Genomic DNA, 10,000 nt, shown 5'->3' on the forward strand with positions numbered 1-10,000 from the left:
ATGTATTTTGTTATACTTTCCTTGGTCATATGTTTATCATATATTTAGACAGTCCTTGTATGTTCTTAAAGGAGAAAAACAGGTAATAGCTCTTAACGGGGTCTCATTATTCCTAGATATTTTTGTGCGAAATTGATGATGAACATGTCAACAATTTGTGAGATTACTGTGAAGAATGTTGTGTTCTTATTTGGTTTTATGTAAGATTGATGTAAAACTTGGTAATAACATACATTGTTATAGTGGATGTTGCTATGTTCTGATTTAATATCATCCTATTTTGGGGAAGTTTTCCTTCATCATTGGTTAGTGCCTGGCACATGACATAGTGTAAATAAAACAGTAAATAGGAATTGTTTCTTTGGATTATATATATATATAATAGGTACTACCATTTGGAATATGTAAAATAGGACTACGAATAAACTTTCTTGTATATAGAAAAGAGTTTATTGACCTTACATATAACATTTGCAGTTGAAGTATTTGAAGTATAGCGCTCACAAAATTTTGTGTAGTGTTCAGTATATTTATATTTATATATGCTGGTTCTGTTGAACCTGGATAGACTGTTCACTTAAGTGGGAGCATATGAGTGTTTTTTTTTCTGAAAAGTTATAGCCTTGAAGTTTTGATATGTTATTTGAATGTGTCCACTTATGATATCATGTGAGTTTCATGAAGTTTGGTTCATAACTTTTTCTAAGTGATTTATTTTGAAAAATTTGAAAAATTTGAAAAGTTAATGCAGCCTATAATTTTCAATCAATTGCCATGGGGAAAAAAATCCATAAATATCTCTCACATATGTCTAAAAAAAATGGACAAAAAATAGCCCATTTATTTCTCCTTCAAATGATACTAAGCAATAGACAATTGTATTAAAAGTGTAGATGAAGTAGTGTTTTAAACCAGAAAAGTCCCTCTTGAGTTAACCTCTTGTCAAACATTATTTTTACTTGTCTGCCCAGTGATGGCGTCACGCCACAAGGGGCTTTAAATCACACTGACATTTAAATTTCACTGAAAAAAGGTTCTCTTTTGATAGGTTACAGTACTGTTGATAGGATGAGCGAAGAAATAATTTTTATCATTTGTTGAAAATATTCATAAAAAATCACACCCACATGCCCCCCTTTAAGGTGGACAAGATTTAATGAAGGCTGGACTGGATACTTTGAATGTAATTTATCACCTCCCACAGTAGACACCAGAGATGGGTGCTGTGTCCTTGGCTAATAAAGTGCACCAACATGTTGCAATGTTTCAATGAACTAAATATGAAATGATTTATAATTCCAAATGCTCATTTTTGTATATATGTTTACCCCTTGGGTATGAAATGTATATAAGCTTACAAAAGTTACTATTTTTTCTGCTTCTACATGAGCAAATAGACAAAAAGTATCCCCAGATCTAAATACCAGTGGTTTATTTGAAAATAAATGATAAAAACTTTCAAGACTAGAGCAAAATTGAATAATTAAGGCTCCAGGTCTCTGAAAACAAATGATGCCCCTTCAAAACGAGATCAAATAAAATCTGTAATACTTGGGACTAACTTTGGAGAACTTCTCTTGGTGTAAATGGCTTAGTAAAAGGTTTTATATTTTTTTATGACTTATTCATGCTATTATCATACATATATGTATACATGTGTGTTTGGGTGTGTGTATAGATATACAGCTATAGATAAATAGATACACACACACACACACACACACACACACACACATATATATATATATATATATATATATATATATATATATATATATATATATATATATATATATATATATATATGATCATTATCAGAAATACATGCATAAATACTTCTTTAGAAAAGGACACCAGTTATATATAAATATATATACATACATACATATATATATATATATATATATATATATATATATATATATATATATATATATATATATGTGTGTGTGTGTATATATAGTTATATATATATTTATATATACATATATATACACATATATATACATATATATATATATATATATATATATATATATAATATTTATATATACATATATATATACATATATATATACATATATGTAAATATATATATATATATATATATATAATATATATATTATATATACATATATATATAATATATATATACATATATATAAATATATATAATATATATATATATATATATATATATTATATTATATATATACATATACACACACACACACATATATGTATATATATATATATATATATATATATATATATATATATATATATATATATACATGTCTATCTATCAATCTCTCTCTCTCTCTCTCTCTCTCTCTCTCTCTCTCTCTCTCTCTCTCTCTCTCTATATATATATATATATATATATATATATATATATATGTATGTATATATAATGTGTTTCCTTTCCGAAGAAACGGTTATGCGTGTACTTCTGCAGGTAGTACAAGGTGGCTTCTATAAATCTAGTAAGCAAATCTCTCACATTATTCTACCCAATTTTCCTCTTGGCAGATCCCTTTGTATCCTTGATAACCTCTCTCAGGAGAACTGGATTTACGGGTTCCGCGCTTCCTGATTTTTTTTTTTTTTTTCCTGTTCAAATATGTTCATTATAGTTGTACCATAAGTCATGATGATTCCTAGATTCCTGTGATTCCTAGGACTGCCTGGTATATGAAACTGACCAGACTGGCCTCGAGTACTCCCGCATTGTCAGTCTCTGGAGCTTCATTGCTTCGGAACTACTGAGCCAATGTATCCTGATAGGCTTGCCAGTAGGCCTTGTCTACTTGTCATTTAGGGTTATACTATGGCGCAGGTGCCAGTCAAGCATCCAAAAGAATGGTGGTGACATCATAGTGAACGTTCATCACTAGACCATCTTCTCTCCTTTAGAAACCCATCTCTGACCTGTGTTGGTTCATGATCACTGAAATAAGAATCAGCTGTGTGGTCGCCTTCCTCATCTCTTCTCCACGTTGGTAGCACTGAAGTCTGCCGTTATTATTATAAAGTCCTTTGATACAGCATCACAAGCCTCGATTACATCTCAGCTTCCACAGCCCGTGACCTGCTGCACACATTGTATATTCTGAGAATCACCCCTGACTGGACTTCGGCCCAAGGTTCGAACCTGGTCCGAAATCCAAGCATATCGACTCCCCAGCTACCCTTCCTCCTCAAGATCAATCCGACTTTTCAAAGAACTTTAACAATTAACAGATCTTAGCGATCATTGATAGACATCCCACCTGAGAATGCTTGGAGTCTGAATGTTTACTGTGTGAATGAAAATCAGTCACCCTGAATATGAACCGTTCAAGCAACAAAAAATATCCTTGGTGACGGCTTTCATTTTGCCCGGAAATTACGAGGTAGCAGTTAAATTGTTAAATTACAATTCAAGAGAGGATAAGGAGTTGCTTAAACTGACGCAGATTCATGATCTACGAGTAAAAACTTCCCGGGGCTAGTAATCTTTCAAAGAGATTTGAAATCGATAGAAGAAAGTGAACTTCGTGAGAACATGAAGGAAAAAGTTGTATGGCCAAACTCGACTGGAATGTGGGGATAAGAAACTGGATTTGTGTGTGTTTTTTAATTATTTTGTTGTTTTAAGTAAAACTTCAGATAAGATCAAAATTGGATATGAATTTGCCCAAGTGAACATTAAAAAAAAAACACGCTGTTCAAGGTGCCAAAAAATTCGGACACACCTCATCATGATGCATTGATGAAGACACATAAAAATTATTTGAGGTAAATGTGCTGGGTCCCCAAAAAACACACTAAATGCAATGAAAATACTAGGTAGGCTCTGGTAAATGCAGCAGACTGAAGGAGACTGAGACAGTGGCATACACGAGATGTTATGATGTCAGTTATCGCAGAGCTAAGCCATACTCTCAATGTAAGTAATGTCCATCATGAGCTTTCAGCAAAATATAAAGAAATTCCTCAGTCAAAAAATATTGAGTAATTGATGGATGAAATTAAATAATTAGATGAAAAATAGGACATTGGTTAATTAACCTAGCAAAAGAATCATAAGGAGGAGGATGCTGAATCACAATCCAGATCACACCATCTCCTGCGAGAACTTCGTCTGGTTTCAAGTCTTCTGTTCTTGATAAGAATAAATCATCGTCTACTGGACGTTTCCCTATCAGTAGGAGATTGGATTTGGAGAGATTACTATCTCCAAAATATTCCGATAAAGGCCCACGGGAAAGAAGGGAACATACCTCCCTCTCATTTTAAGAAAATGAGAACCGGTCGACAAGGCACATCTACATTCCATGAAACATAATTAATGCGTTAACTGTTATACAATGGAACTGTCAAAGTCATGAATTAAATTCCCTCAGATTATTAGTCTCGTCCTATGATCCTGATGTTATAGGCCTACAAGAAAGTCATTTAAACGACTAAGTCTCTGACAAGGTCTTATTGCTAATGAACTATCATTTCCGTAGGAAAGACCGAGAGGGGTGAAGGCGGCGTCGTAAATGATAGAGGAGAGAAAGTAGTTAAATCCATCAATAACTTTGAGCTTTATTGACCTATATTTGGTCTCGTTGCGAAGCGATCATCTTCATATTGCATCCAGTATCCATGCAATACCACAGAAACGACTTCAGCACCTATATTTAAAGTAAAAAGAGCAAAGAGCGGCAAGCTCTAAGTTGTTGGAGAACCATTGATAATAGAGTAAATAATGTTCAGAAATATATTTAAAGGCAACGATGGCAATCATTCCTAAGACTTCGACAGATAGCGTTAAGCATGGTTACGTAGTTCTCTTACACAAGCACCTCAGATAATTAACACCCCGCATTCCTGACCACCATAGAAACGGCTGAGTTGCAACCTATACACTTTGTCGCAGGATATGACAGATTACAATTAAGATATAAGATTAAAAATGTCATATACAAAGGAACATTTTGGTTCACCTAGAGACATCGTTAATGCACAATCCAGGCATTTCTCATACACAAGCAGATCAGACAACTTCCATCCCGCTCTCCTGAAGTGGCTGTTTTGAAACAACTCCTGAAGAGAAAAAAGTAAATGTTAGTCCTGTGTATACAATAATTGTAGAAGGACACACACCGCAGGTCATGCTGGGTTAAAGAGAGGTCAAGAGCGAGGGACAACCGCAATTCGTCCGTCATCAATATTTACACGGCTCATGAGCGTAACATAGAAAAAACACTGGCGTAAGACGAGAAGAAGAAATAATGTGTTCGCTTTTCTATGGGAGGTGCTCTAAAATGTGGGTGTGTCTCCATGTATGGAACGCCTTGATTGGATGTAAAAACTGAATATACCAATGAGAAAAAGAACAAATTTCTGGTCATAACAAGAGAGAAAGATTGGGTGTTTCGAAGGAAAAGGGAACTTGCAAAAAAGACAAATCATTGCCATGTGAGACTTATAAAATAGAGTGAAATAAATAAATAGAAATAGTTATATAACTTATAATACCCCCTTTATACCTTTTATAAATATAGTAATTCATATGATGGCGGCAGCTAATATTACTATTAAAGTCAAGCAGGTTATTATATTCAAGGTAATTATTTAATGAATAACTCATATATAAAGTAATAGATTGGTGTTACGGGTGAAAACACCTCAGCTGAGTTGCAACCCAAACACTTTTCCATAGGAGTTGACCTTCATCACAATTAAGATCTAAGCTTGTTCAAGCCCTAGAAGCCTGTAGAGGAACGTCCCCAGGACCCGATGATATGAGATAATGCATCTTAATCATGATGACATGATGAAGTTGCTAGAATTGTACAATGATATTTGAAAAAGACGAGTTTTTCCAAGTTCATGGCACTTTTCCCACATCATTCCTATATTGAAAGGAGAGGGTGATCTCGGATCAAAATGTACTAGTTGATCATTGGGTAAAACTCAAAAGCCATATTCACGAGGAATTTGCGAAGAAGCATTTTTTTCAGTAAATTTAGATACAGAAAAAGCCGACGACATGGCATGGTGATGTGACTTACTCTAAAAATATATGCTTTTGGATTGCATGAAAACTTGGCTTGCTTTGTAACGGAACTTTATTTTCACATGATTTTCTGACAATCTCGCTTTTTCGAACATTTTTATCTAGGAAAACGGGGTCCCACAAGAAAGTGTTTTGTCAGCAATATTATTTCCATGTGCGATAAATGACATTTTACCATTTCCCCGTCGGAATCTTAAATACTCGCTATAGGCTGCTTTATGCAGTAATGCAGGATTCTCATTAAATCAAATGCTATTGGCACTGGGTATGATTCATAACTGGGGCCCACCATTGTGATTTTTAGTTTCCCATACGAAAGAGTATTGGTGTGTCTTTTTACCCATGGGTAGAAGCCTTACATCAGGCTGATTCTAGACAATCACCCAATACCTATACAAATTCTGCTAGATTTCTTGGTCTACTTTTTGAAGTAGACTAAATTGGAGAGAACACATTGGCCAATTAAAGAAAATATGTCAAGAAGCGCTTGATTATCTAAGTGCATTTCTGGACACAATATGGAAGGTAATAGAGTCTTTCCTAATGCAATAGAGAATAGCCAGAGAACCGAGTCACCCTAAAGAAAATGCTTTCCTTTGGCACTGCGGCCGGAGGACCGTAGTGTTAGGTCTCTGGCTGGCTCAAGTCACCCCAAAGGAAGTGCTTTGCTTCGGCATTTGCGCCCGGAGTTCCGTGGCATAAGTTCCTTTCCGCACGACTCCGCCACTTCGTTGTAAAACTCTATATAGATCTCTCTACTATCGACATCCTTATCTATTGAAATATTACTCTGTGGGAACCCCACATTTTCTTCTATCATGTTTATCATCAACCAAAGCCACAGTGCCGGAAGCGGAGATAAGACAACGGTTCAGAGAAATCCTCAGTAAACTTAGTCCTTTCTTCATACATATACCGACGGCTCCAAGACAGATGAATGTAAAGCAGCCTGGTTGTCCGAATGCCCGTTTAGATTCAGACTGCCGACTCATACATCCATGGAAAGGTAACAATTATTAAGTTTATCATGAATATATTTCCATATAAAGTAAAATCTCTTTTCTATCATGGATTTGAACATTTCTGAAAAAAAGACTGACTGCTTGCGTTAGAAGACAAAATTATTGTTTGGAAGATGTTGCCTACGCAATCGTAATTACACAAGTTGAGTTTGTTCGCTGCACATGGACATTCTATCTCTACGCCGGACATTACCTTGCTAACGGAACTAAACTGGACACAAGGTTGAATTTGTTCGGGGAATGACAATGCTATACAGTAGTTAAAGAATCACTACACTATGATTACAATAGTGAGCATGAACATCAAGTCTCTCTCTTAAATGAGAAGGAACCGATCCACTCTTGGGGAGGACACTGTGCTGTTCATGGACTGAAGTCAGTTCTGGATCTGATCCGAACAACCTCAATTTCCGCCCCCTTCTCGACAGAAAAGGTCTGGCTTCATGATGCTCTTGGCAGAATTGGAACACTTTGCAACCTGTCCCTTTTGCCACCACTCCGTGCTTTGAGGTACATCGGTGCTTTCCGACTTGCTGCTTTTATCATATTTGGGCCAAGCCTTTCAGCTAACCTGGTAATCCCATACTTTTGCTAATTAAGGGGACTGTTTTTTTCGATTTTTTTTTTTTTTTAGATTTGGGACCCCATCTTGTTACTCTATTTTCGCCTCATTAATCGTAGAGATTTTAGACAACTAACTGATTGATAGATGTTGGACTAGAGTTAAGGTAAGAAAACAAATACGACAAAAAAATTGTGAAAAATATATCTAACCCATACCCTTCATCAGAACGTAATTTTTGAAACAGTAATATGGCACCCAAAAATATATTTATGACCGGGATGTCCATGCCACATTTTTTTTCAATTTTGATCGTGTATTCATGGCGTTATCTGAAAACTCATGCATTAAAAAACAAAAAATATGTGTTAGAGCCATATTTCCCCCACATCAAGAGTGCCGTGGACATCCCTTGTCACTGTATTTCTGAGCAAACATGGTAAGTTTCATCTCTCTGCATCAAAGATTACCCAAGGGCGGGAGGGAAGGAAGTGAGATATTTGCATAGTAAAACATAATCTTTTATATTTTCACATTCGCTAACTATGTTCAGTCTTTTATCAGTTCCCAATGAAAATACATCAATATGCAACACGTGGGTGTAGTGGTTTATACTACTTTTTCATGTAGAATTAGTGAAGTCTTATCTCTTTTTTCGATGTGAAAATAATGGAGTGTCTTCGAGCAATTACTAAGTCGTAATCTTTTACTTATGAAAAATGGGACTGATCTCATTTTATTTAGCGGGAAGTGGTCGGATCATGATTTTCGATTTCTTTATTGTAGCCCTGTTATAGCTCTTAAAATAAACCAATTCTCGAAAAAAATAATAAATCGGTTTTCGCTATACATCTTGTTTTTTTTTATTAAATAATTTACTAAAAAAGTAGAATGGACATGTCTTGACCACTGTCTTTTTGAATAAAATGAGACCAGTCGTATTTTCATAGGTGAGAAGGTGTGCAATAAGCAAAGACAGGAATGAAATACGCGAATTTTAGATAAAAAAGTAGGTTTCTTCCTGTCCATACTCAGGTTTTCATTTTTGCACAATGAAGATGAGAGCGATCTCATTTTACTCATAAAGAAGTGGTCGTGCTGTGATTTTGCTACTGCTCCCGTTAACAGTTTTGTTTTCGGATTAAAGTTCTCTAGAACTGTGCATTTAAAATGTATTTTTCCTGTTATAAAAAAAAAATATATACAAAATTCGAAAGAACTTTAATGGTCATATCTTGACCATTTACTTTCTGATTGCAATGAGTGTCGTCAGAAATGACGCTCCGTTGTGCAGATGAATCTGTTAAGATATTTATTGGCATAAAACGAAGTTAAGGATTTAGACCTTACTCTCAACGGCTCGCATTTTGGTTTATGATGTCGTGGGAAATCTATGAGGAACGAAGAGGACCTCACATGTGTGTTCCTCCTTCACCGCTCAGCATCCCTTGGTTTCTGCAATCATTGAAATATATATACTTTAACATCGGCAGTGTTATATCACATGAACAGCAATTCAGACATAAAGTGTTCAGTGAATATATATATATATATATATATATATATATATATATATATATATATATATATATATATATATATATATATTTATTTCTTCTTCCTTCTTTCTTCCTTCTTCCTTCTTCCTTCTTCCTTCTTCCTTCTTCCTTCTTCCTTCTTCCTTCCTTCTTCCTTCTTCCTTCTTCTTCTTCTTCTTCTTCTTCTTCTTCTTCTTCTTCTTCTTGCCATTATGTTGTCATTAACTCCCTTCTCCTATACCACAAGAAGATGCGCGCAACATGATCGCCACTAACCAAAGCATTCCCTTGTTCACATATAATCTGCAGAGCATTTGTCATTTAAAGCTGATGTAGTGTTTGCCGCTCTTGACGCCCTCTGCGCGAAAGGATTACAGGTTATCCCACAAAAAACGTTCGATGATGTGCTCCACTTGAGCAATGCTCTTCCATCCACTTGCATCTCAGAAACGAAGTATCCAGCATATGAGGTCACTGACTTCCCTGACAGCCAAAAAAATTAATGAAATAAAAAAACTCTACCAGCACCATATAATAAATTTAGATGAGGTTCGACCCCCGTGATTCTCAATCCGGCTCACGATCTATGGCAACTACCAAAGGATTGTGTACACCTCTGGAAGTCGAGCTATGGCATACCCCTTGGTCCTGCCAAATCCCAAAACCTATGGTGCTTTCAGTATGGCCCTCCTGGCTGGCACTAGGCACCAACAACCCATTGGTTATTCGGTTCAGAAAACGGAATTTTTTCGATCTTGTTAGGTTGTCTGACTTCTAACTCTGCATTTTTCCCTAAGTGACTCTTATATGTTACGCAAAGAAATCG

General features: G+C 35.4%; 1 protein-coding gene across 1 annotated transcript in view; it reads left to right on the top strand.

Annotated features, from left to right (window-relative positions):
• Positions 1–445, top strand: part of LOC122263617 (reactive oxygen species modulator 1) — a 5,982-nt gene extending 5,537 nt beyond the window's left edge. Inside the window, exon 3 of the mRNA XM_043032137.2 lies at positions 1–445. This exon is cut by the window's left edge and continues 479 nt beyond it. The gene's annotated coding sequence lies outside the window, so the exon portion shown is untranslated.
• Positions 446–10,000: the final 9,555 nt, after the last annotated feature.

The sequence above is a fragment of the Penaeus japonicus genome, unplaced genomic scaffold, assembly GCF_977035675.1.
Source record: "Penaeus japonicus unplaced genomic scaffold, GWHDUDI00000001_assembly GWHDUDI00000008, whole genome shotgun sequence".
Taxonomy (NCBI): Eukaryota; Metazoa; Arthropoda; class Malacostraca; order Decapoda; family Penaeidae; genus Penaeus; species Penaeus japonicus.